The sequence below is a fragment of the Mustela erminea genome, chromosome 5 (genome assembly GCF_009829155.1).
Source record: "Mustela erminea isolate mMusErm1 chromosome 5, mMusErm1.Pri, whole genome shotgun sequence".
Classification (NCBI taxonomy): domain Eukaryota; kingdom Metazoa; phylum Chordata; class Mammalia; order Carnivora; family Mustelidae; genus Mustela; species Mustela erminea.
Genome location: NC_045618.1, coordinates 46,469,060 through 46,495,073, shown reverse-complemented (window position 1 = coordinate 46,495,073; position 26,014 = coordinate 46,469,060). Strand labels below are relative to the sequence as shown.

General features: G+C 40.5%; 2 non-coding genes and 1 pseudogene across 2 annotated transcripts; 1 reads left to right on the top strand and 2 right to left on the bottom strand.

The window, feature by feature from the left end:
- Nucleotides 1-224: 224 nt before the first annotated feature.
- LOC116590075 lies at nt 225-25,823 on the top strand (annotated as a pseudogene).
- Nucleotides 10,576-10,691, bottom strand: LOC116592101. The gene has a single exon (XR_004286295.1). It is a non-coding gene; the product is annotated as a U5 spliceosomal RNA (small nuclear RNA).
- LOC116592102 lies at nt 15,711-15,828 on the bottom strand. The gene has a single exon (XR_004286296.1). It is a non-coding gene; the product is annotated as a U5 spliceosomal RNA (small nuclear RNA).
- Nucleotides 25,824-26,014: the final 191 nt, after the last annotated feature.

Here is a 26,014-nt window from a genome sequence, read left to right as displayed (position 1 = left end):
CTCCCCGCTGAATGCAGAGCCCAATGCGGGGCTTGATCTCACCACCCTGAGATCAGACCTGAGCTGAAACCAAGGGTCACATGTCCAACTGACAGTACCACCCAAGTGCTGCTCTGTTGCATTTCTATACTAATAACCAAGCAGCAGAACAAGAAATTAAGCAATCAATCCCATTACAGCTGCACCAAAAAAATAAATAAATAAGATAGTCAGTCCTCCTGCCCAAAATGGGGCAGTCAGTTAACATCAAACCAATCTTGCCACAGCTAGAGATGCTCAAGAATGAGCCGAAACAGGAAGTGGAGTTCTTGTCCACGTCCATTGTCCAAGTCATGGGGTACAGACCAAGTACGTGGAAGCCAGGGACTGTGAATGTGCTTAAGAACAAGGGGAAAGCATCACTCATCCCACTGACAAGTTCTGTGTGTCCCTGAGAAGCTACACGATGTGGAACGTGTACTCATTTGTGGACTAGGCTACTGTGTAGAAAAGACACCTGAGGATGCCAAAGACTTTTGTGAGAGGAAGACAGACTTCCTCGGCAAGCAAATGGAGAAAATCTAGCCAGCTCTGAAGGAGAAGCAAGCCATGAAACAGGCTGTCATGGAGATCAGGAGCCAGAAGATTCGGCAGCTCACAGACCTGGGGGCAACTCAGGCTACTGCCAAGGCCCGAGAGCTTGTTTTTGCTTTCTCTTTCTCAAATAAATAAACAAAATATTTTTATTACTATTATTATTATTTTTTTTTATTTGACAGACAAAGATCACAAGCAGGCAGAGAGAGAGAGGGGGAAGCAGGCTCCCCGCTGAGCAGTGAGCCCGATGTGGGGCTCGATCCCAGGACCCTGGGATCATGACCTGAGCCGAAGGCAGAGGCTTTAACCCACTGAGCCACCCAGGCGCCCTCTTTTTTAAATTTTTAAAAATAAATTTAAAAAACCCTAGGAATAAACCCAACCAAAGAGGTGAAAGACCTGTACTCTGAAAACTATGAAACACTGATGAAAGAAATTGAAGACGACACAAAGAAATGGAAAGACACTCCATGCTCATGGATTGGAAGAACAAATTTAGAACGTCCATACTACCCAAAGCAATCTATACATTTAATGCAATCTCTTTCAAAATACTAACAGCATTTTCCACAAAACTAAATTTGTATGAAACCACAAAAGACCTCAACTAGCCAAAGCAACCTTGAAAAAGCAAAGCAAAGCTGGAGGCATCACAATTTCAGACTTCAAGTTATATACAAAGCTGCAGTTTTCAAAGCAGTATGGTACTGGCGTAAGAACAGATCAACAGTACAGAACAGAACTCAGAAATGAACCCACAGTTATATGGTCAATGAAGCTTAGACAAAGTGGGAAAGAATATCCAATGGGAAAAAGACAGTCTCTTCAACAAATGGTGTTGGGAAAACTGGACAGCAACATGCAGAAGAATGAAAGTTAATGAAAGGAGAATGAAAATACTCTCACCACACGCAAAAGTAAACTCAACATGGATTAGAGACCTAAATGTGAGGGGCACCCGGGCGGCTCAGTGGGTTAAAGCCTCTGCCTTTGGCTCAAGTCATGATCCCAGGGTCCTGGAATCAAGCCCCACATCGGGCTCTCTGCTCAGCGGGGAGTCTGCTTCCTCCTCTCTCTCTGCCTGTCTCTCTGCCTACTTGTGATCTCTGTCTGTCAAATAAATAAATAAAATCTTAAAAAAAAAAAAAAAAAGACCTAAATGTGAGACTTGAAATCATAAAAGTTCTTGAAGAAAGCACAGGCAGTAATTTCTCTGACATCAGCTGCAACAACTTTTTTTCTAGATAGGTCTCCTGGGGCAAGGGAAACAAAAGCAAAAACAATCTATTGGGACTACATCAAAATAAGAAATTTCTGCACAGCAAAGGAAACACTCAACAAAACTGAGAGGCAATCTACTGGTGGGAGAAAGATATTCGCAAATGACATCTGATAAAGGGTTAATATCCAAAATATATAAAAGACCTATAAAACTCAACATCCAGGGTGCCTGGGTGGCTCAGTCTGTCAAATGGCTGCCTTTGGCTCAGGTTATGATGCCAGGGTCCTGGGATCCAGCCCTGCTTGGGCTTCCCTCTTGGCAGGGAATCTGCTTCTCCATCTGCCCCTCTCCCTGCTCATGTGCTCTCATTCTCTCATTCTCTCTCTCCAATTAATAAAATCTTAAAAAAAAAAAAAAACTCAATACCCAAAAAACAAATAATCCAATTTAAAAATGGGCAGAAAAGGGCGCCTGGGTGGCTCAGTGGGTTAAGCCTCTGCCTTCGGCTCAGGTCATGATCTCAGGGTCCTGGGATCAAGGCCCACATCGGGCTCTCTGCTCAGCAGGGAGCCTGCTTCCTCCACTCTCTCTGTCTGCCTCTCTGCCTACTTGTGATCTCTGTCTGTCAAATAAATAAATAAAATCTTTAAAAAAATAAAAAATGGGCAGAAGAAATGAACAGACATTTCTCCAAAGGTGACATCCAAATGACCAACAGACACATGATAAAATGCTCAATGTCAGTCATCATCAGGGAAATACAAATCAAAACTACAATGAGCGCTCACCTCACACCTGTCAGAAAAACTAAAGCCAACAACACAGAAACAACAGATGCTATAGAGGATGTGGAGAAAGGGGAACCCTCTTGCACTGCTGATGGGAATGCAGACTGGTGCAGCCACCATGGAAAACAGTATGGAGTTTCCTCAAAAAGTTAAAAATAGAGCTACCCTCTGATCCAGAAATCACAATACTAGGTATTTACCAAAGAACACAAAAATACAATTCAAAGGGATACAGGTACCCCTGTGTTTATGGCAGCATTATTTACAATAGCCAAATTATGGAAATAGCCCAAGTGTCCATGGACAAATGAATGGATAAAGAAAATGTGGTGGGTAGACACACACACACAAGAATATTATTCAGGGGCACCTGGGTGGCTCAGTGGGTTAAAGCCTCTGGCTTTGGCTTGGGTCATGATCCCAGGGTCCTGGGATTGAGCCTCACATTGGGCTCTCTGCTTTGTGGGGAGCCTGCTTCCTCCTCTCTCTCTCTGCCTACTTGTGATCTCTGTCAAATAAATAAAATATATTTTTTTAAAAAGAAGATCATTCAGCCATAAAGAAGAATGAAATCCTGCCACTTGCAATGACATGGAAGGAGCTAGAGTGTATTATACTAGGTGAAATAAGTCAGAGAAAGACAAATACCATATGATTTCACTCACATGTGGAATTTAAGAAACAAAACAAATGAGCGAAGGAAAAAAAAAAAGAGAGCAAGTGAGAGAAAGGCAAACCAAGAAATAAACTCTTTTTTTTTTTTTTGACAGAGAGAAAGATCACAAGTAGGCAGAGAGGCAGGCAGAGAGAGGAGAGGAGGAAGCAGACTCCCTGCTGAGCAGAGAGCCCGATGCGGGACTCGATCCCAGGACCCTGAGATCATGACCTGAGCCGAAGGCAGCGGCTTAACCCACTGAGCCACCCAGGCACCCAAGAAATAAACTCTTAACTAGAGAGAACTGATGGTTACCAGGGGAGGTGAGGAGGGTGGGGGTGGGTTAAGTAGGTGACGGGGATTAAGGAGGACGCTTGTGATGAGCACTGGCTGATGTATGGAAGTCTGAATCAGTGTTTGTAGAGCTGAAACTAATATGACACTGTGTGTTAACTGGAATTTTTTAAAAAGATTATTTATTTGAGAGAGAGAGAGAGTAGATGAGCAGCAGCGAGCAGCGGGAGGAGCAGAGGGAGAGAATCTCGAGCAGACTCCCCGCTGATCATAGAGCCCGGTGTGGGGCTCCATCCCAGGACCCTGACATCATGACCTGAGCCAAAACCAAGAGTTGGATGCTTAACCAACTGAGCCACCCAGGTGCCCCAACTAACTGGAATTTAAATAAGAGCTTTGAAAAAAATGCCCCAAATAAATATCTCCTAATGGCTGAATACATCTGTTAAAAGAGAGAGAGAGAGAGAGAGAGAAAGGATCAGAAAGTCCCCTGCATCCCCACAGAAGGTAAAGTGCCCTTGAGAAAATGAAGAGGCTCCATTGATAGGAAAGGGGCTCCCCTAGACAACAGTCCCAATGTCCTGGAAAGGGAGTGTAATTTGAATTCCTATGTGTTCTGGAGACCCTCCAGGACTTTCTTAGAAAGGCTGGATGCTACAGGCATCTCGTAGGGAGTCCTTTGGAAAGAGAGGCAGCCAGCGCTTGCCGGTGGGGGATCCCAAGAAGGGCTGGGACCGAGGTTCTGGGCTGTGAGGGGACTTTCCCCCAGCGGGGCTGATTCAGACATTGAGGAAAGAGAAGTGAGTGCCTGGGCTTGCTTTCTCAGCTGTGTGCTAGGCTAAGCATAAGGGAGTAATCTCTTCACCCTCTGAAGACCCAAAGTGAGGTGTCCTCACTAACCGGAGGGCCCCATCCTTGCCTCCTTGAGGCGCCATTTGCACTGTGACATGGTGTGGCTAGAGCAGTACCCACAGTTCTGACTGCAGGGACTGGCTGGGCAGTGGGGTTTCTTCAGTGTGGAAGGCACAAGTTACCTCAAGCCTCCAATATGGAGCAGATGTTGGGGTGTGTGTGTGCGCGTGTGTTTGTGTCTTATCTGCCTCTGCCTTTCTAGAGAAGGTCCTATCTGTCCTGAAGACACAGGGAGGAGCTCTGCAGGGAGCCTCTGTGTTACTGGCCTGTTTGGGAAGATTAGAGCAACGCTTTATTTTACACATCACTTTTAAACATTTTCCTTTTCTATCATCCTTTCATCTGCTTCTCACCAAACCCTGTGAGGCAGGCAGGGAGAAACCTCTGTCTCCTCACAGAGAAGACTGGCTCCTCTTGAGACCACTTAATGGAAGACAGTCGTCCTCCTGCTGCTTCCTTCCACATTTCCTGGGAAGTGCTATTCCATGGCTCAGGCCAGGGCATACAAGAAAAGATGAGGCGGAGACTGTTAGAAGCTTCTAGTCTGGGAGGAAAAGCAAAATAAGAATAAAATCAAGTGGGACATGAGAAACGAGGTATAGTAACAAAGCATCACTGTAATAGACCATTTTCTTTTCCAAATGAATTTTAATTGTTTTTTTAAATTAATATTTATTTATTTGAGAGAGAGAGAGAAAGGGAGAGGGGGAAAGGGTAGAGGGAGAGGGAGAGAGAATCTGAAGCAGACTCCACACACAGCACAGAGCCTGACACAGGGCTCGACCTCAAGGTACCAAGATCATGACCTTGGCCAAAATCAAGAGTCAGATGCGGGGTTGCCTGGGTGGCTCTGTTGTTGAGCCTTTGGTTCAGGTCATGACCCCAGGGTCGTGGGATGGAGCCCCGCATCGGGCTTCCTGCTCAGTGGGGAGACTGCTTCTCCTTCTCCTACTCCCCCTGCTTGTGTTTCCTCTGTCAAATACATAAAATCTTTAAAAAAAAAAAAAAGAGGCTTAACCAACTGAGCCACCCAGGTTCCCCCAAAATGAATTTTTAAGTCACCTTGCTGAATGCCACAAGAATTTCTCTTAAAACGATAGACAAACTACCAAAAAAGTATAGAAGAGTATACTTAAGATAAAACCAGAAAATAGTGGGGTGATAAAAGATACACTAGAGAGGATCATTAAACTCCAACTTTGGTTCTTTGAGAAAAAAACTAATAAAATTGACAACTTCTGACAAGATTTATAAGGTAAAAAAAAAGATGGTATAAATAAATAATACAGGGAATGAAAAAAAGGACATTACAACAGAGCAGAGTCAAATGATAGAGAATATGAACTGTGCGCCAATACATTTTAAAACTGCAGAAAATGTTCATATATATTATACATATATAACATATAAAACCTAGATATAACTTAGATATAAGTATATAACATATATACGTATATATACATATGTATATATATATATATATATATATATATATATATATATATATATAACTTAAAAGTGACTCATGAAATAGAAAACCTGAAAGTCATTAAAAACAAGTTATAAAAGACAAGAATCGCTAGCAAAATATCAGGACTTGATGGCTTTGCTGGCAAACATTCAAGTAACAACTAGATCATTCCAGCCTGATACAAAATCAGGAGGTTTTAAAAAAAAAAAAAAAGAGGGATGGTGGAGAAAAAAAATACTTTCCAGCTCATTAGAAGTTTCTATAGCCTTGATAATAAAACAAGACAAGGAGAGAACAATAAAGTAATATTTTCACTGGCAAATCTCACTAGAGAAATTAAATATAAAAGTCTAAAAAAAGTCTAATAGTGTCAACAAACTGAGTCCAAGAATGTTTAAAAAATACAATGTGACCAATTTGGGTTTTTCAGTGGCTTGAGTATTTGTGTGCCCCCTAAAATTCCTTTGTGAGGGACTCCTGGGTGGCTTCATCATTAAGCATCTGCCTTCAGCTCAGGTCATGATCCCAGAGTCCTGGCTGGGCAGGGAGCCTGCTTCGCCCTCTGCCTCTCCCCCTGCTTCTGCTCTCCCGCTCTCACTCACTCTCTCTCTCAAATAAATAAATAAAAACCCATAAAAAAAATAAAGAAAAAAAAGCCAGCTGTCTGCAACCTGGGGGAGTGGCAAGGCCAGCAGCTATCATTTGGCACCTTGATCTCAGGCTTTCAGCCTCTAGAACCTTGAGAAGTAAAGTTTTGTTGTTTGAACAACCCAGTTTATATTATCTTGTCTAAAACATATTTATTCTAGAAATGCAAGACTGGCTCAACATTTGTTCATGCAATGCCATCCATCACATTAACAATCTAAAGGAAAAGAAAAAAATCAATAAATAAAATCTTAAAAAAAAAAAAGTGGCACCTAGGTGGCTCAATGTGTTAAGCAGTTAAGCATCTGCCTTGGGATCTGGTCAGATCCCAGGGTCCCAGATCAAGCCCCAAGTCAGACTCCCTGCTTAGCCGGGAAGCTGCTTCTCCCTCTGCTCCTCCCCCTGCTCATACTCGCTCTCAAATAAAAAATAAAATCTTTTTTAAAAATGGTTTTTTTTTAAATAAAAGAAAAACCATATGATCATATCTTAATAGATTCAGTAGAAGTTCTTAGTAAATATAAGTAATATATAAGTAAACATCCTTCACCCCATAAAATGTATATAATACCTAAAGGACATATCAAACTCAATGGAGAAGCATTTGAAAGCACGCTTTTATAATAGGCTTCAGAAAAAAGGGTCCACTGAACTCATTTCTACTTATTATATAATAAACATTGTACAGACTGACTGCTCAATAAGAAAGAAAATAAATCTAAATAATAGAAAGGAAGAAATGAAAAGGTCCCAGATAATATGATTTTGTAAATAGATAATTCAAAGAATCTACACACAATTTATTGGAGTTAATGAAAGAGTAGGTAAGATTGCCAGATATAAGGTTCTACACAAGAATCAACTACTTTTTTTTTTTTAATAGGCTCTACCCCGCAACATGCAGCTTGAATTCAGAACCCTGAGATAGTCACATGCTCTACCAACTGAACCAGCCAGATGCCCCAGAGTCAACTACATTTAGCTACAAGAGCACTGTAGCAACTTTCAAATGTAACTTTCAAAATTAGCAAAGGGTATAAGATCTTTAGTAGACATTTTTAACATTTTAACATTTAACATTTTACTGAAAAATAACAAAGAAGACTTAAACATATGGAGAGACAAATCCTGTCCATTAACAAGATTCAATTCTCCTTAATTAATTTATGGGTTTAATATAGATCCAACAGGGATTTTCAGGAAAATTGACAAGGCAGTTTTAAACATTTTTTAAAGACCAAAGGATAGCCAAATTACCCCTGAAAAGAAAACAAGAGGAACTAAGCCTGTAGGATTTCGAGTTTTATGTTATTTTAAATCCATAGCAAGTAAGATGTATAGTATTGAAAGGAACAGAATAGAAAGCCCACAATGTTTATGGCATTGACTGTGGAGATGGTTTCATGGATGTGTATACTTACCTCTAAACTTAAGAAGGTGTAAACGTTAAATAGTACAGCTTTTCGTATTCAGTCATACTTCAGTAGACTGATTTAAGAAAAAAATAGAGGGCGCCTGGGTGGCTCAGTGGGTTAAGCCGCTGCCTTCGGCTCAGGTCATGATCTCAGGGTCCTGGGATCGAGTCCCGCATCGGGCTCTCTGCTCGGCAGGGAGCCTGCTTCCTCCTCTCTCTCTCTGCCTGCCTCTCTGCCTACTTGTGATCTCTGTCAAATAAATGGATAAAATCTTTAAAAAAAAAAAAAAAAAAAAGAAAAAGAAAAAAATAGAGAGGGGCGCCTGGGTGGCTCAGTGGGTTGGGCCGCTTCCTTCGGCTCGGGTCATGGTCTCGGGGTCCTGGGATTGAGCCCCGCATCGGGCTCTCTGCTCAGCAGGGAGCCTGCTTCCCCCTCTCTCTCTGCCTGCCTCTCCATCTACTTGTGATTTCTCTCTGTCAAATAAATAAATAAAATCTTTAAAAAAAAAAAAAAGAAAAAGAAAAAAATAGAGAAAGCTCAAAAACATTGCCATGTACATAAGGAAAGCTGGTGTATATCAAAGTTGTCACTGAAGATCAGTGGGAAAGGAGACACCAATTGATAAATAAACAGTGCCAGGATAAATAAACTGATAAATAAATCAGTCGGGGGCAGAGAGTGGATAAAAATTGATCCACACTTCACACTATGCACAAGAATTCAGTTCCAGAAGAACCAAGCACTTAAATATGAAAGACATAACTTTAAAAGATAGAATTTCCTTAATAACTTGAGGTAGTGATTTATAAAAATGCACCAAAAAAGCACATGTCAGAAAGAAAAAAAAAATCGATTTGACATTAAAATTAAGACCAGTTCACCAAGACATACTATAAGAAGAATGGAGAGGGAAGCTAAAAACAGAAAGAAGTTAACTGCATCATATAACCAACAACAAATTACTATTTGCAACCTCTATAGGGGCATCTGGGTGGCTCAGTAGGTTAAGTGTCAGACTCTTGGTTTCAGGTTCTGATTTCAAGGCTGTGGGATCAAGAGTCAGGCTCTGCACTCAGTGTGGAGTCTGCTTGAGGATTCTCTCTCCCTCTCCCTCTACTCCTCACCCTCGAGTGCGCTCTCTCTCTAAAACAGATAAATCTTTAAACTTAAAAAATTTTTTTTTTTAATTCATTTATTTGGCAGACAGATCACAAGGAGGCAGAGAGACAGGCAGAGAGAGAAGAAGCAGGCTCCTCACTGAGCAGAGAGCCCGATGTGGGGCTCGATCCCAGAATCCTGGGATCATGACCTGAGCTGAAGGCAGAGGCTTTAACCCACTGAGCCACCCAGGCACTCCTAAAATAGATAAATCTTTTAAAAAATTTAAAAGTCTCTAGAGTCTAGAGGTTGTGTTAACTAAGACAAAGATTCACAATATAAGGGGGTGGAAATGTGCAAAAGACACAAACAGGCACTTCAATGAAGTTAAACCATAATGGCCAAAAAAATCTTCAAAAAGATATTCAACCTCAGTAGTAATTAGAGAAATGCACATTAAAACTGTCAGGTACTATTTCATGTCTACCAGATGGGCAAAAATAAAAGTCAGCAAACCAACGGCTAGTGAAGACAAGAAGCTATAGGAATACACAAATGCCGCTGATGGAAGTGGAAATGGGTACATTAACTCCTGAGACAAATTATTACATTTACCTGCCCTGACCCAGCGGTTTCCATTCTACACTTTAGGAAAAGAAAGTCTTGCATACACTCTTTGTGAGTAAAATCATTCTAATAACCAAAATCTAGGAAAAGAAACCAAACCTCCAAGAAGAGAGAAAGGATCTATTAAACTGGGCTGTTGGGGCAATGTAATTAATACAAGACCTGTGCTGCCCAATACTGTCATTAGTTTCACGTGCTGGTTGAGCGTTTGTAGAGCAGCTGACCCCAAATGAAATACACAACGTACAAATACACACTGGATTTAGAAGATTTAGCACCAAAAAAGATGATACAAGCACTTTTAATCTTCTATACTGATTTAACGATTAAAGATCTTGGACTAGATTTAAAAAAAATCAACCTCATACACTTTCCTTCTTCTTAGTTAACCAGCTTTAAAAAAACAAAACCCCAAAAAACAAAACAAAACTTCAAACCCCCTGCTTCTACTTGACGAGAGGAAGTAACTGACTCGTAAAACGTTAAACCCGAATGAAATCCTGTCACTTACAAACACGTGGATGGAACTAGATATTAGATATTACGCTAAGCAAAATAAACCAAAACCAAAAATACCATATGACTTCACTCATATGTGGAAGTGAACAAACTCAATACACACACATAGGGGAAAAGAAACAAAACTAAGACAAACACAGGACCAAGTTTTTAAACCACCGACATGAGAACCATAAGTAAAAAGGACGGACCAGCACTTGCAACCAAACGACTGAATTCTCAAAACCCAACCGAAAACATATAAATGGAAAAAGCATTAAAGCACTCGAGTCCGTTATAAGCCACAAAGTCACGTCGCCATCTTCTGCAAAACTTAAAACCACATAAGTCTGTTTTTAACTTCACAAATTAGCCTCGCCAAAGCAAGGCCTCAAAAAATTGGGTTAAGACTCAGAATTGTTCCTCTCCACGGAAATCTTTAGTAAAAGGCGAAAGATTTATGCGATCTGAAGAGAAACCAGAGTATAATGCTAACGTCTCTTTCTCACACCTCAGGTAAAAGAAACTCCTAGTACAATGATGGTGGCTGGTTAACGGCAAGATTCACTGCCTGAATAAAAAATTTTAGGTTACTCTGTAATTATATATCTAAATGTAAAACACACACAGGTGAAAGAATTTTTAAGTTTTATTGTTTTAAGTTTGTACCGTGTGCAGTGCAGTGCACTGTGGGTATGCAAATAATCGAGTCGCCGCTCTTTGGGTTCGGAAAATAGGTTAATATTCACACTGTACCTCGGCGTCTCCATTAGGGGGCGAAGAAGAGGATTGACTGGACCTAAACGCCTATTGATAAGGGACTCGGTCTTTATGTTTGAAGTATTTGTACAGCTGAGTTTGTTTTCTGTCGAGTAAAGACTGTCATTAAATTGAACAAGAGAAAATTAACAAATAAGAGACTGATACAAAATTCAGGGCGGTGGTTCCTCCCTTCAGTGGGGAGGGAGAGGTCAGGTTGAGAAGAGCACGCGAGAGTTGTATTTCTTTCCTAAGCTGCGTGGTAGGCAGACGGGTGTTCGTTGGTCCTGGTTTAACCGTGCACCTGCAGGGTATACACTCTTCACCATTCTGCATTTTCGTCTGCCGTTTGAGAAGAATTCCTCTCGGTATCCTGTTTAAAATGGGAGCCGGCGTGCTTGGCCTCAGGTTTCCTGTCCCACCTGCTGCTGCGCTGCTGCTTTGGGAGATGAAATCTCGTATTCCAGTTTCAGAACCCGGGTCTCTTTATCCTATGCTTTTACTTTTTTTTTTTTTTAATGTTTATTTATCTATTTATTTATTTATTAAGATTTTATTTATTTATTTGACAGACAAAGATCACAAGTAGGCAGAGAGGCAGGCGGGACTCGGTTCCAGGACCCTGAGATCATGACCTGAGCCGAAGGCAGAGGCTTTAACCCACTGAGCCACCCAGGCGCCCCTAAATTTATTTATTTATTTTTTTAAGTAATCTCTAGGGGCGCCTGGGTGGCTCAGTGGGTTAAAGCCTCTGCCTTCGGCTCAGGTCATGCTGGATCCTGAGATCGAGCCCCGCATCGCTCTCTGCTCAGCGGGGAGCCTGCTCCCCGCCCCCTACCCCCCCCCCCCCCAGCCTGCCTCTCTGCCTACTTGTGATCTCCCTCTGTCAAATAAATAGACTCTTTGAAAAATAAAAGTAATCTCTACCCAGTGTGGGGTTTGAACTCATGATCCCAGGATCAAGAGACAGATGCTTTTTGAACTGAACCAGCCAGGCACCCCACCCTTATTAGGCTTTAAAAATGTGCTGTTCCCTATGTATTGTTCTTTGATGTGCTTGTTGATTCTGGTTAGCAGATGAAACAAACCTGAGAGAAATAAAACAAGATGAAATCAGAGAGGGAGACAAACCATAAGAGGCTCTTAGTCATAGGAAACAAACTGAGGCTTGCTGGAGGGGAGAGTGGGGGGAAGGGCTATCTGGATGATGAGCGTTGAGAAGGGCACTGGATGGAATGAACACTGGGCGTTCCAGACAGCTGATGAAGCACAGAACTCTACCTCTGAAATTAATAAGACACGATATGTTAATTAGTTGAATTTAAATTTTAAAAAAGACATCACCCCCCACCCCACCCACCCCACCCAAGGAAAAAAAAATGTGCTTTTCTTTCTTCGGCAGTGCTGTTACTAGATCTGAACTGCTTGCAAGGGTTCCCTAACTATTGTGGCAACTGAGCAACCTTGAAAAAGTAAATTACAGCTCTTTTTGTTTTCTTCTAGCTGAATATATATATATAAACATTTTCCTTCCCAACTTTGACACCTTCTTTAAATTGGCACTTTTTTCTCACTTTGCTGGTTCCTTTGCTTGTAACTAGTCAATCAGATGTGACATATATTTTAAATTTCACATCTTAATTTTTTAAAAAGTCTATTATAGGAGTACCTGGGTGGCTCAATTGGTTAAAGTCTGCTCAAGTCATGATACATGGGTGTTGCTAGGTCAGGAGCCTGTTTCTCCCTCTCCCTCTGCCTGTCCCTCCCCTTGCTTGCATCCTCCCTCCCTCTCTCTGTCAAATAAATAAAATCTTTAATAAATAATTTAAAATAAAAAAAAATAAAAGGTTATTACAATTTTAAAACAGCTTTATGGGATATGATTTACTTGCCATACAATTCATCCATTTAAAGTGTATAATTCAATGGTTTTTACTATATTCAGAGTTGTACAATCATCACCACAATCTAATTTTAGAACATTTTTGTCCCCTCAAATAGAAACTCTACCCATGAGCAGCACACACACACATAAACACTCCCTGCTCCCCAGCCTCTGGAAACCACTATTCTACTTTCTGTCTCTAAAGTACCTATTCTGGGGGCACCTGGGTGGCTCAGTGGGTTAAGCCTCTGCCTTCGGCTCAGGTCATGATCCCAGGGTCCTGGGATCGAGCCCCACATTGGGCTCTCTGCGCTGCAGGGAGCCTGCTTCCTCCTCTCTCTCTGCCTGCCTCTCTGCCTACTTGTGATCTCTGTCAGATAAATAAAGAAAAAATCTTTAAAAAAAAAAAAAAAGTACCTATTCTGGATATTTCATATAAATGGAAGCAGACAACATGTAGCCCCTGTAACTGGCTGCTTTCACTTAGAGTCATGTCTGCTGGGTTCATCTGTGCATACATTTGCTTTAATACTTTTTGCATGTTTTTTATATTTCTCAGTGTAATGAGAAGTTAGAGATCCATGAACATGCAAAGGTCCCCCCTATGATAATAGCTAGGCTCACAAGCATTGTCCAGGGGCGAAGATACTGATGGAATAGGAAAGGAGCAAATCTGAATGCTATGAAGAGTGTTTCCCTGCTCCTAAGCTTTAAAGGACCTTCACCTTCTGGACATTTCTCTGCTTCGTTATGGAAAGGTCTTGAGCAGCTTTAACTGGTTAGAGAACCAAAAGGAAGGTTAACTTTTGTTTTTAGCATTCCATGCTCCCTAGAGTCGTGGAGTTCCCAGGGCTTCTGAATCCAAAGCTTGAACCCATGTCTGATTGCAAAGGTGGAGTTTCAATTTCATTGTTTGTGATGGGGCTGGCACTTCCATTCCTGGCAACAATTCATACTGATATTTAATAGAAGATATACCCTAAAAACAACAACAACAAAAAGATCATAGAAACCTTTAATTAGAATTTTTAAAAAAGATTTCATTTATTTATTTGACAGACAGAGATCACAAGTGGGTAGAGAGGCAGGCAGAGAGAGAGGGGGAAGCAGGCATCTTCCTGAGCAGAGAGCCTGATGCCGTGCTCAGTCCCAGGACCCTGGGATCATGACCTGAGCTGAAGGCAGAGGCTTAACTGATGGACCCACCGAGGCACCCCTGTGATGGTTCATTTTATTTTATTTTATTTTTTAAAAATTTTATTTATTTATTTGATAGAGAGAGACACAGCTAGAGAGGGAACACAAGCCCGGCGAGTGGGAGAGGGAGAAGCAGGCTACCCATCAGCAAGGAGCCTGAGGCAGGGCTCAATCCCAGGACCCTGGGTTCATGACCTGAGCCAAAGTCAGACGCTTAAGGACTGAGCCACCCAGGCGCCCCTGTGATGGTTCATTTTGTATGTCAGCTAAGGGAAGTTCAGATAGTTGATAGGTCATAAACATCATTTCGGGGTGTGTCTGGAAGAGATTAGCGTTTGAATTAGTGGAGTGAGGAAAGATCACTCTCATCACTGCAGTGAGCATCATCCAATGAACAGAAGGCCCAAACAGAAAACAAAAAGGCAGAAGAGCAAATTTACTCTCTGTGCTTGAACTGGGAAGCACATTTTTTTTTTAAAGATTTTTATTTATTTGACAGAGAGAGAGCACAAGGAGGGAAGCAGACCACAATGGGAGAAGGAGGCTCACGGAGCAGGAAGCCCGATTCCATCCCAGGACCCTGGAACCATGACCGGAGCTGAAGGCAGCCGCTTAACAACTGAGCCACGGAGGCGTCCCTGGAAGACACATTTTCTATTGTTCTTGGTCTTTGGCACTCCTGGTTCTTGGGCCTTGGACCCAGACTTACAGCACTGGCTCCCCTGGTTCTCAGTTTTTCATTTCAACTGGAACTGCACACCTGCTTTCCTGGGCCTCCAACTTGAAGATGGCAGATCATAAGATCTCTTCTCAGCCTCCTTGTGTGAGTCAGTTCCTTAACATAGAAAGTGAGCTTTAGGGGTGCCGGGGTGGCTCAGTGGGTTAAAGCCTCTACCTTCGGCTCAGGTCATGATCCCAGGGTTCTGGAATCGAGCCCCGCATCGGGCTCTGCTCAGCGAAGAGCCTGCTTCTCTGCCTACTTGTGATCTCTGTCAAATAAATTAATTAATTTAAAAAAAAGAAAAGAAAGTGAGCTTTAGTGTCTGACTCCATGGGTTAGAGAAGATAGGGTACTGAAAAGTCCTAGACCCAATCCACAACAGATGTGGTATGCACACTGCATATTCAGAACCCCTTAGGTACAGAAAAAGTTATTCACTTCTCACAGAATAAAGTACCACGAAAGGCCAGAAAAAAATCATACTGGAGTGCCTGGGTGGTTCGGCGGGTTAAGCCTCTGCCTTCAACTCGGGTCATGATCCCAAGATCCTGGGATTGAACTCCGCCCTGGGCTCTCTGCTTAGCCCAGAAGCCGGCTTCCCCCCTCTTTCTCTTCTTTCCTCTCTTCCTACTTGTGATCTCTCTGTTAAATAAATAAATAAAATCTTAAAAAACAAAACAAAAAAATCATACTAGGCCAAGAGAGTAAGGTAGATGACACACCAACTCAATACACCAACTTAAAGGTCAATGCAATTAAAAAAAAAACATATTTCAGCAAAACTATACAAAATGAAAACATAAACAACCATCTCAACAACCGCATTCTATACATAGCACTCCAAGAGATTAACTATTCTCATATAATATGCCCCGCTGCAAAAACCTAGACACTTCTTAAATCCTGCTGAAACCACATCGTTCTCCTTTTTAACCTTCATGAATAGCCTTGCTAATTAACAAGGCCTCAAAAAATTGAGTCAAAACTCAGAATTGTTCCTCTCCACGGAAATCTTTAGTAAAAGGCGAAAGATTTATACGATCTGAAGAGAAACCAGAGCATTGAAAAGTAGCTCACCTAACTCATTTTTCAGGTAAATATAACTCCTAATACACCGAGGGTGGCTCTTTATTACAAGAGTTTGTGCCTGCAGAAATTTATCCCAGGAATTCTGAAAATAACATCCCACACTTAGAAAAGTCAAATAAGGAATTTTTTTTTTTTACTTGAAAAACAATTATACTGTTTGCAATGTATTATGGGTATGCAAATGACGCTGACTAATGACCCTACAGACTCCGGAAATAGTGTTCAAAACGTTGCTCTGGGGCAACCTTTAAGGGCCAACGCAGAGACTCAGCTGCCTGACATCTAAATTTTGTCTTGGTCAACTAGACACATTCTGATGGTCTCTGTTCCTAAATTAGAACTTTGAGTATGATTTATTTTATTTTTAAAAAAGATTTTTTTTTTTAAATTTATATTCAATTAGCCAAGGTATAGTATTTTATTTATTTATTCCAGGGGGTGGAGGAGCAGAGGAAGAGGACAAGCAGACACCCCTGCTGAGACTGGTACCCTGGGCTCAATCCCATGAACCTGAGATCATGATCTGAGCCAAAATCAAGAGTCTGACACTTAACCATCTGAGCCACCCAGGTGCCTCTAAAGATTTTATTCTCAAGTAATCTCTATACCAAGGTGGGACCTGAATTTCCAACCCTGAGATCAAGAGTTGTTTGCTCCACCAACTGAGCCACCAACTCGACTAGTATAGATTTTTTTAATTGCAATTTATAATTGCTTATTATTGGTATATAGTAACGCAAATGACTTTTATTTATCACTCTTGCATTCGACACTCTTAAACTCTGGTTCTAATGATTGTAGATTCTATTGGATGTTGTATGTATGCAAGCATATTCATCTGAAAGTGACAACATTGTTTTCTCCTTATAAATCCATACTTTTTATTATTTCTTTTTCTTGATTGATTTAACTGGGTGGGAAATCTAATAAAGACATTGGACTGAAGCAATGATAGTGGGCATCTTTTTCTTCTTCTCGTCTTAGCTTTCACTGGACCACCATTAAGTGTGAGGTTTGCTGTAGACAGGTGGGTTTTCATGGGTGGGCAGTCTATGCAGTTACCCTATGCTCATAAGGCCCTAGCTCTGTGCTCATAAGGCCCCAGGCATAGTGGTAAGATATTTTGTAGAACATCCCTCTACTAGGACTCATCTGATATTTTTCTTGTGATTAGACTGGAGTAATATGTTTTTGAGAGGAAAACTACATAGATGATATATTGCATTTTTCATCACCTCATTTCAAGAGTACATACATCTACATGATTTATCATTACTGGTATAGGATGATTCTAATTACCTCCAGAGAGGAGAGGAGCCTGGAGGTTGAATCAATGGCCAGTGATTTAATTAATCATGCCTAAATGATGAAGTCTCCATAAAAACCCAAAAGGATGAGGTTCAGAGCTTCAGGACTGGTGAATGCCTGGAGATGCAGGGAATGCAGTGTACCCAGAGAGAGTATGGAAAGCATCCTTTCCCACACACTTTGGGCTATGTATCTCTTCCATATGGCTGTTCTTGAGTTATATCTTTTTATAATAAACCAGTAATCTAGTAGGTAAATTGTTTTCTTAATTCTGTGAGTTGCTCTAGCAAGTTAAAATCTGAGGAGGGGGATCATGAGAACCTCCAATTTATAGTTGTTTGGTCAGAGAAACTGGTGAGAGGCTGGATTTGCCGTTGCAGCAAAAAAATTATGAGAGATGCAAAGAAACAGAAGAAGTATGACCTATATGTTGGGGGAAAAAGCAGTCAATAAAAACTGCCTGTGAGATAAAAATATATGTTTATAAAATATAAAAAATTAAAAAAAAAAAAACCTGCCTGTGAAAGCAACCAGATGTTGAGTTTAACAAAGACTTGAAACTAGCTATTACAAATATGTTTAAGGAAGTAAAGTAAGGTATGAGGACAATGTCATATCAAATAGAGAATATTAATAAAGGGATAAAATTTATTTTAAAAGAAACAAGTGAAAATGTTGGAGTTGAAAAGTACAGTAACTGAAATGAAAAATACATTGTCGGGATTCACAGATGTTAACTAGCAGAAGAAAGAACTAGCAGACTTGAAGATAGATCAATAGAGATTATATAATCCAAGGAACAGAGAGGAAAATAATGAAGAAAAATTAATAGAGCCTCAGAGAAATGGGACACCATTAAACACATCAGGATATGTGTAATGGGAGTATCAGAAGAGAGAAAGGAGCAGAAAAAAATATTTGAAGAAATGATAGCTGAAAACTTCCCAAATTATAGAAACACAATGATTTTCATATCCAGGAAGCCCAATGAATTCCATATAGAATACATTCAAAAAAAATCCACAAACAGACACGTCATAGTAAAAATGCCAAAAGCCAAAGACAAGGAGGAATTTTTTTTTTTTTTAATGTAAGCTCCATGCCCTACATGGGGCTTAAACTCACAATCCTGAGATTAAGAGTCACATGCTCTATCAACAGAGTAAGCCAGTCACCCCAAGGAGTGAATCCTCTTTTTTTTTTTTTTTAAGTTTTATATATTTATTTGGCAGAATGAGACACAGCAAGAGAGGGAACACAAGCATGGGGCGTGGAAGTCAGAGAGGGAGAACAGGCTTCCCACTGAGCAGGGAGCCTGATGTGGGGCTCGATTCCAGAGCCCAGGATCCTGACCTGAGCCAAAGGTAGAAGCCTAATGACTGAGCTACCCAGACGCCCCCCAACCTTGAAGGCAGTTTGAGAGAAATAAGTCATCACTTACAACAGAACCCAAATGAAGTTAACAGCAACAATGGCAGGCAGAAAGTATGAGATAACATGTTCAAAGTCCTCAAAGAAGAGGCACCTGGGTGGTGCAGCTGGTTAAGCAACCAACTCTTGGTTCTGGCTCAAGGCATGATCTCAGGGTTGTGAGACTGAGTCCTGAGTCCCAGCTCCATGCTCAGCATGGAGTCTGCTTGGGATTTTCTCTCCTACTTCTTCTGCTCTTTCCACTCATGCTTTCTCTCTCTCCCTCTCTCTCAAATAAGTAAATAAATCTTTTCTAGAAAAAGTACTCAAAGAAAAAACTGCCAACCAGAATCCTATACCCAAAAAACCTCTATTTTAAAAATGAAGGAGAGGAACCTGGGTGGCTCAATTAAGCATCTGCCTTTGGCTCAGGTCATGATCCCGGGATTCTGGGATTGAAACCGTCGTCCAGGCTCCCTGCTCAGTGGGGAATCTGCTTCTCCCTCTGCCTCTCTGCCTAACTTGTGCTCTCTCTCTCTCACTCACTGTCTCTCTCAAATAAATAAATGAAAAAAAAAAAAAAAAAGAAGTCTAGGGGTCCCTCAGCTTTGAAAAAAAAAAAGAAGGCAAATTTGCAGGTAAACAAAAACTGAGAAAATTTGTTACTAGCAAACCTGCCTTACAAGAAATAAAAGAAGTTCATCAAGCTGAAAGAAAGAGACCTCAGAGAGTAAATGGGAGTCCACACAAAAAAACCAAAGAGTAACCATAATTATGTAATTACCAGGTAATTATGTAATTACAGAAGATAGAATAAATGCAATTTTGTTATCCTTGTTTCTTCTTAACTGATTTTTTAAAGAAGAGTTTATTTATTCATTTTAGAGAGAGAGAAGCTGGAGGAGGGGCAGATGTTCAGCATGGAGCTGGACACCATGCTCGATCTCACGACCCTGAGATCATGACCCCAAGTGAAAGATCACTACCTCAGCTGAAATCAAGAGTCAGATGCTTAACTGACTGAGCACCCATGCACCCTTCTTAACTTATTTAAAAAGCAATTGTAGGGTGCCTGGGTGGTTCAGTTGGTTAAGCATCTGACTTCAGCTCAGGTCATGATCTCTGGGTCCTGGGATCAAGCCGGCATCTGGTTCTCCTCTCAGCAGGGAGTCTGCTTGTCCCTCTCCTTCTGCCCTTCCCCCTGCTCATACTCCCTCTCCCCCCCCCCCTCAAATAAATAAATAAATCTTTAAAAAAATCAATTATGTAAAACAATTTGTTTATAATGTATTGTTAGGTCTATCACACAGAAATGTAATGTTAAAAAAAAAAGAAATGTAACATTTTTATCAATAAGAGCACATAGAGTTTGTGAGGGAGCAAAGCTGAGCTAAAGTACTGAAATCCAGAAGAATAAAGACAACCAGAAATGATAAATAAGAGAATATTATAAAAATGATAAATACATACTTGCTCTCTTTTCTTCCCTCACTTCTTTAAAAAGACATAAAATTATATAAAGTCATAATGATAACAATGTTTTGTTTAGCTTGTAAAATTTATAGGTCTGACCTAACAGTAAGACTACAAAAAGGGCATAGGAAAGAGAACTATATAGGAGTAACATTTCTATATATTGCAGGAAAGAAGTAAAAATCTGAAGTTGATTCTGATAAGTTAAGGTGTGTATGGTAAGCCCTAGAGAAATCACTAGGGAAATTTTAAAAAATTGTTAAAAAATCATTTGAGGACTTAAAATGCTAACTTAGAAAATATTCATGTAATGCAAAAAGAAACCAGTAAAAGAATAGACGACCATAAAAGATATGAAGCACATAGAAAACAAAAAGTTGAGTATATCTTCAAGTATATCAATGATAACATTAAAGGTGAATGGATTAAACAATTCAACTGAAAGGCAGAGATTGTCAGACTTGATTTAAAACAAACAAACAAGATCCATCTATATTCTGCCTGCCGAAGACACACTAGATTCAAAGATACAAAGAGACTGAAAATAGAAGCTGGAGGGCACCTGGGTGGCTCAGTTGATTAAGCATCTACCTTTGGATCAGGTCATGGTCCCAGAGTCCTGGAATGGAGTTACACATCTGACTCCCTGCTCAGAGGGGAGCCTGCTTCTCCCTCTCCCTCTGCCTGCCATTCACCCTACTTGTGCACTCACTCTCTCTCTCAACTAAATAGATAAAGTCTGGAAAAAAAAAAAAAAAAAAGAAAAGCTGGAAAAATATATCATTTGCATATAGCAAACAAAAGAAAGCTGGAATGATTATCTTAATTTCAGACAAAATTGATTTTAAAACAAAAAAAAAATGTTACTAGAGATAGGGACATTTTATAATTCAAAAAAGGCCAATCCATCAGGAAGATATAATAATTATAAACAAATAAGTACCTAATGAGAAAGCACCAAAATACATGAAAGAAAAACTAACAAAAATGGACAATTCAAAATAATAGAGACTTCAGTATTCCACTTTCAAAATTAGATAGAACAACTAGACAATCAATAAGGAAATATAAGATTTGAAAACATTTTAGAGGCACCCTGGTGGCTCAGTTAAGTGTCTGCTTTTGCCTCAGGTCATGATCCCAGGGTCCTAGGATTGAGTCCTGAGTTGGGCTCCTTGCTCAGTGGGGAACTGTGTCTCCTTCTACTTCTGCCCCTCCCCCTGCCTGTGTTCCTGCTCTCCCTGTCTCTCACTCTGTCAAAATCAATAAACAAAATCTTAAAAAAAGAAAGAAAAAGAAAACATTATAAACCAACTAGACCTAAGAGACATCTATTTAGAACATTCGATCCAACAACAGAATATACATTTTTCTCAAGTGCTCATGGAACATTCTCTAGGATAGAGGTATGGTGGGCCATAAGACAAAGCTCAATAAATTTAAAAGGATAGAAGTAATACAACAGTGTTCTCTGACCACAGTGAAATGAAACTAGAAATCAGTAACAGGAAGAGATTTGAGAAACTCACAAACAGGCAGAAATTAAATGACACACTCCTACATAACCAATGTGTCAAGAAAGAGATCAAAAGAGAAATTAGAAAACACTTTGAGGTGAATGAAAATGAAGATACAACCTATTAAAGCTCATGTAATGTATCTGTATGCAGTGCTTACAGGAAATTTTATAAATTTATAACTTACAAATTTTTTTAAAAGCAGTACTTAGAGGAAAATTTAAAGGTGTAAATGTCTACATTAAGAAAAAAGAAAGGTCTCAATACAATAAACTAACAGGTCTCAAAATAATAAATTTCCATTTTAACACACTTAAAAAGGAAAATCTGAAAAATCTGAAAAAGCAGAGAGAAGGAAATAAAAAAGATCAGAGCAGAACTTAATGAAATAAAGACTATTAAATAATAGAGCAAACAATGAAACCAAAAGCTGGCTCATGGATAACACCAAAAAAAGTGACAAACCTTTAGCTAGACTGACCAAAGCCTAGGTGGCTCAGTGGTTGGGCAGCTGCCTTCAGCTCAGGTCATGATCCCAATGTCCTGGGATCGAGCCCCGCATGTGGCTCCTTCATCAGCAGGAGGCCTGCTTCTCCCTCTCCCACTCCCCCTGCTTGTGTTCCCTCTCTTGCTGTGTCTATATCTGTCAAGTAAACAAAATCCAAAAAAATAAAAAAATTAAATCATTGGCGCCTGGCTGGCTTGGTTGGAAGAGCATGTCACTCTTGATCTCAGGGTTGCAAATTCAAGCCCCATGTTGGGTATAGGGATTACTTAAAAATAAAATCTTAAAAAAACCCTCAAACATTTAAGAGGTGCCTGGGTGGCTCAGTTGGTTAAGCGTCTGACTCTTGAGATCAGCTTAGGTCATGATCTCAGAGGATCGAGTCTCATATCAGCCTCCAGAACTCAGCTCAGAGTCTGTTTGGGATTCTCCCTCTTCCTTTGCCCCTTCCCCTACTCATGCTCTCTCTCTCTCTCTCTAAAATTAAATTAAAACAACAACAAAAAACAATATTTAAAATCAGGGGTGCTGGTCACCTGGGTGGCTCAGTCAGTTGAGCCATCTGCCTTCAGCTCAGATCATGATCCCAGAGTCCCAGGTTGGAGTCCCACACTGGGCTCCCTGCTCAGCAGAGAGCCTGCTTCTCCCTCTGCCCTGCACTCCACTTGTGCTCTCTCTCTCAAAGAAATAAAATCTTAAAAAAAAAAAAAAAATTAAAATCAGGGGTGCCTGGCTGGCTCAGTTGATAGAGTATATGACTCTTGATCTCGGGGTCATGAGTTTGAGCCCCACATTGGGTATAGAGAATCCTTTTTTTTTTTTTTTTTTTTAAGATTTTTATTTATTTATTTGACAGAGAGAAATCACAAGTAGATGGAGAGGCAGGCAGAGAGAGAGAGAGGGAAGCAGGCTCCCTGCCGAGCAGAGAGCCCCATGCGGGACTCGATCCCAGGACCCTGAGATCATGACCTGAGCCGAAGGCAGCGGCTTAACCCACTGAGCCACCCAGGTGCCCTAGAGAATCCTTTTTAAAAATCTTAAAAAAAAAACTAAAATCAGAAATGAAGAAAGGGACATTATTACCTATCTTTTGGAAATGAAAAGAATTATAGAAGAATACTATAAACAATTGTATTTCAATAAATTAGATAACAGATGAAACAGACAAATTCCTAAAGAGTCGCGCTGGTCAAAACTGACTCAGGAATAGATAATCTGAATAGACCCATCACAAGGGAAGAGACTGAATTAGTAAAAAAAAAAAAAAAAAAAAAAACAAAACCAAAACCAAAACCAAAAAACTACCCACAACAAAAAGCCCAGGCAGACCTGGCTTTCCTGCTGAATTCTACCAAACATTTAAACAAGAATTCATACCAATTTTTCACAAACTCTTTGAAAAAAAATAGGAGTGAACACTTTCCAACTCATTCCTTGAGGCCAGTATTACCCTGATATCAGCACCATACAGAGACATCACAAGAAAACTACAGGGCAATATTTTTATGAATATGAATGAAAAAGTCCTCAACAAAACACTAACAAACCTAAATCCAGCGACACAGAAAAATAATCATGCACCTAAGTATGTGGGATTTAGCCCCCAAAATGCAAGGTTGGTTTAACCATCTGAAAAGCAGGTAGTACACTATATCAATAGAATAAAAAACAAAACCCATATCATCATCCCAGTAGATGTACAAAAAGTACTTGACTAAGCACAACCCTCTTTCCGAGAAAAACACTCAACAAACTAGAAATAGAAGGGAACTTCCTCAACCTAGCAAAGGGCATATCTGAAAAACCCACAGCTATGATTAAAAAAAAAAAGTATTCATGCTTTCCTGGTAAAATCAGAAACAAGACAAAATACATGCTGTCGCTTCTTCCATTCAACATTGTATTGGAGGTTCTAGTCAGGGCAATTAGGCAGAATAAATAAATAAAAAGTATCTGAATTAGAAAGGAAGAAGCAAAATTATCTCTCTTCACAGATGACAGGATCTGTCTATTTAAAAAAACTATTAGAACTGCTAAACAAGTTCAGTAAATTTGGAGGCTATAAGATTGATATATAAAAAGCAATGATATTTCCCTACATTGGTAATGAACAATCTAAAATGAAATTAAGAAATTATCCCACTCACAATATCATGAGAAAGAATGAAATATTTAGGAATACATTTAATTTTTTTAAAAAAGATTTTATTTATTTATTTGACAGAGATTACAAGTAGGCAGAGAGGCAGGCATGGGGGCTGGGTGGGCAAAAGCAGACTCCCCACTGAGCAGAGAGCCCGATTCGGGACTCGATCCCAGGACCCTGGGATCATGACCTGAGCTGAAGGCAGCAGCTCAACCGACTGAGCCACCCAGGTGCCCCAGGAATACATTTAATTAAAGAAGCACAAGACTTATATTCAGAAAACTACAAAACATTGGTGAAAAAAAAAATTTTTTTTTAAAGATCTGAATAAATGGAAAGATATTCCATGCTCAGGTACCACAAGTACTAACTACACAGGGTTTCTTTTGAATGTGATGAAAATGTTTCAAATTGACTGTGGTGATGGTGGAAATCCGTGGAAATCCTAAATCCGTATCCATGGAAATACTAAAAACTATTATATTTTACACTTTAAATGGGTGAATTGTATGGGCTGTAGGCTATACTTCAACAAAGCTGTTTCTTTTTTAAGTTTTTATTTTAATTCCAGTTAGTTAGTATGCAATGTTATATTCATTTCAGGTAAATAAAGCTGTTTTTTAAAAATATAAAAAGTAAATAGTAAAAAAAAATTATAAAAAGTAAATAAATAGCCAGCTCCTGGCTAGCTCAGTTGATCTCAGGGTCCTGAGTTTGAGGCCCACGTTGGGGTAGAGATTACTAAAAAATAAATAACTTAAAAAAAAAAAAAAAGAAAGGAAGAAAATAAACACAATGATAACTCAGCTTGTTTTGTAGAGTGCCCAGACACTCAGAATTGCATCCCCAGAGCGGTTCCCACACCCCCTTCAGTTGTGGATGTTTCACCATGATTCTCATTTCATGCGTGAGAAAACATATTCAGAAAAGCAAATTTCATGTTTTCATCCAGCAAATAATCCTTGAGGCCAAAGAGTTGGTCTTGTCTAAGGGCCCACAGTGAAGAGGTGGAATGAAGGAGGGTTTCCAGGTCTCCTGTCCCACTGTTGCTGACCCTGCGGCCTGAACTTCAGCAGCCATGTTAGTTCCTGGATCCCATGAGGTCCTGGGCACTAGGAGTCTTGTCTGAGGATATAAGTCTCTAAGATACTTGTTCGTTCGTCTGGCCCAGTCTGGGCCTCCTAGCAACCAGAGGTTTGATGTGATTCCTGGGAGCAGTCTGCACTCAGTGCCTGGCCTGGGAAGCCCTGTGGTGTATGGGGGTCCAGTACTGCTCTTCCTCCCAAAGTCATATATACAATCCAAAGTCTTGGACCACCTCTTCTCTGAAGCAAGAGCCCAGCTCAGCCTGGAGAAGGAGGGGAAGCTCCTCTATTGGAGGAAGCTAGGGTATGGGCGTGGGGGCCAGGGTACTGAAGGGCTTCTTGGTCTAGGAGTTAGCAATTACCTGTGTTTGGATTTCCAGGTGACCATGAGGCCAAACTGGGGTTTTCTCTAACGGGGCTGTGAATTGGGAGAGGGGATGGAACTCTAGTCCCTTCCCTTCTGCCGAGTTAGGTCAACCTCCCCTTTGGTCTCCCCCATTTTTTGTCTCTCCAGGTTCTCCTGACAGGACTCCAAAGAAGGATCTTGCTGACCCTTGTCTGAGAGGCCAGAGACTAAAGCGATGCAGTGAATTCTGAAGGCTGAGAAGCAGAGGACAGGTCTTTTGGTTTTCAGATCTAGACGTGAATTCCAGGTTCACCCGATCCGGCTGTGGGACCTTGGGCAAGCAGTGCAGCACGCTGAGATGCAGTTTCC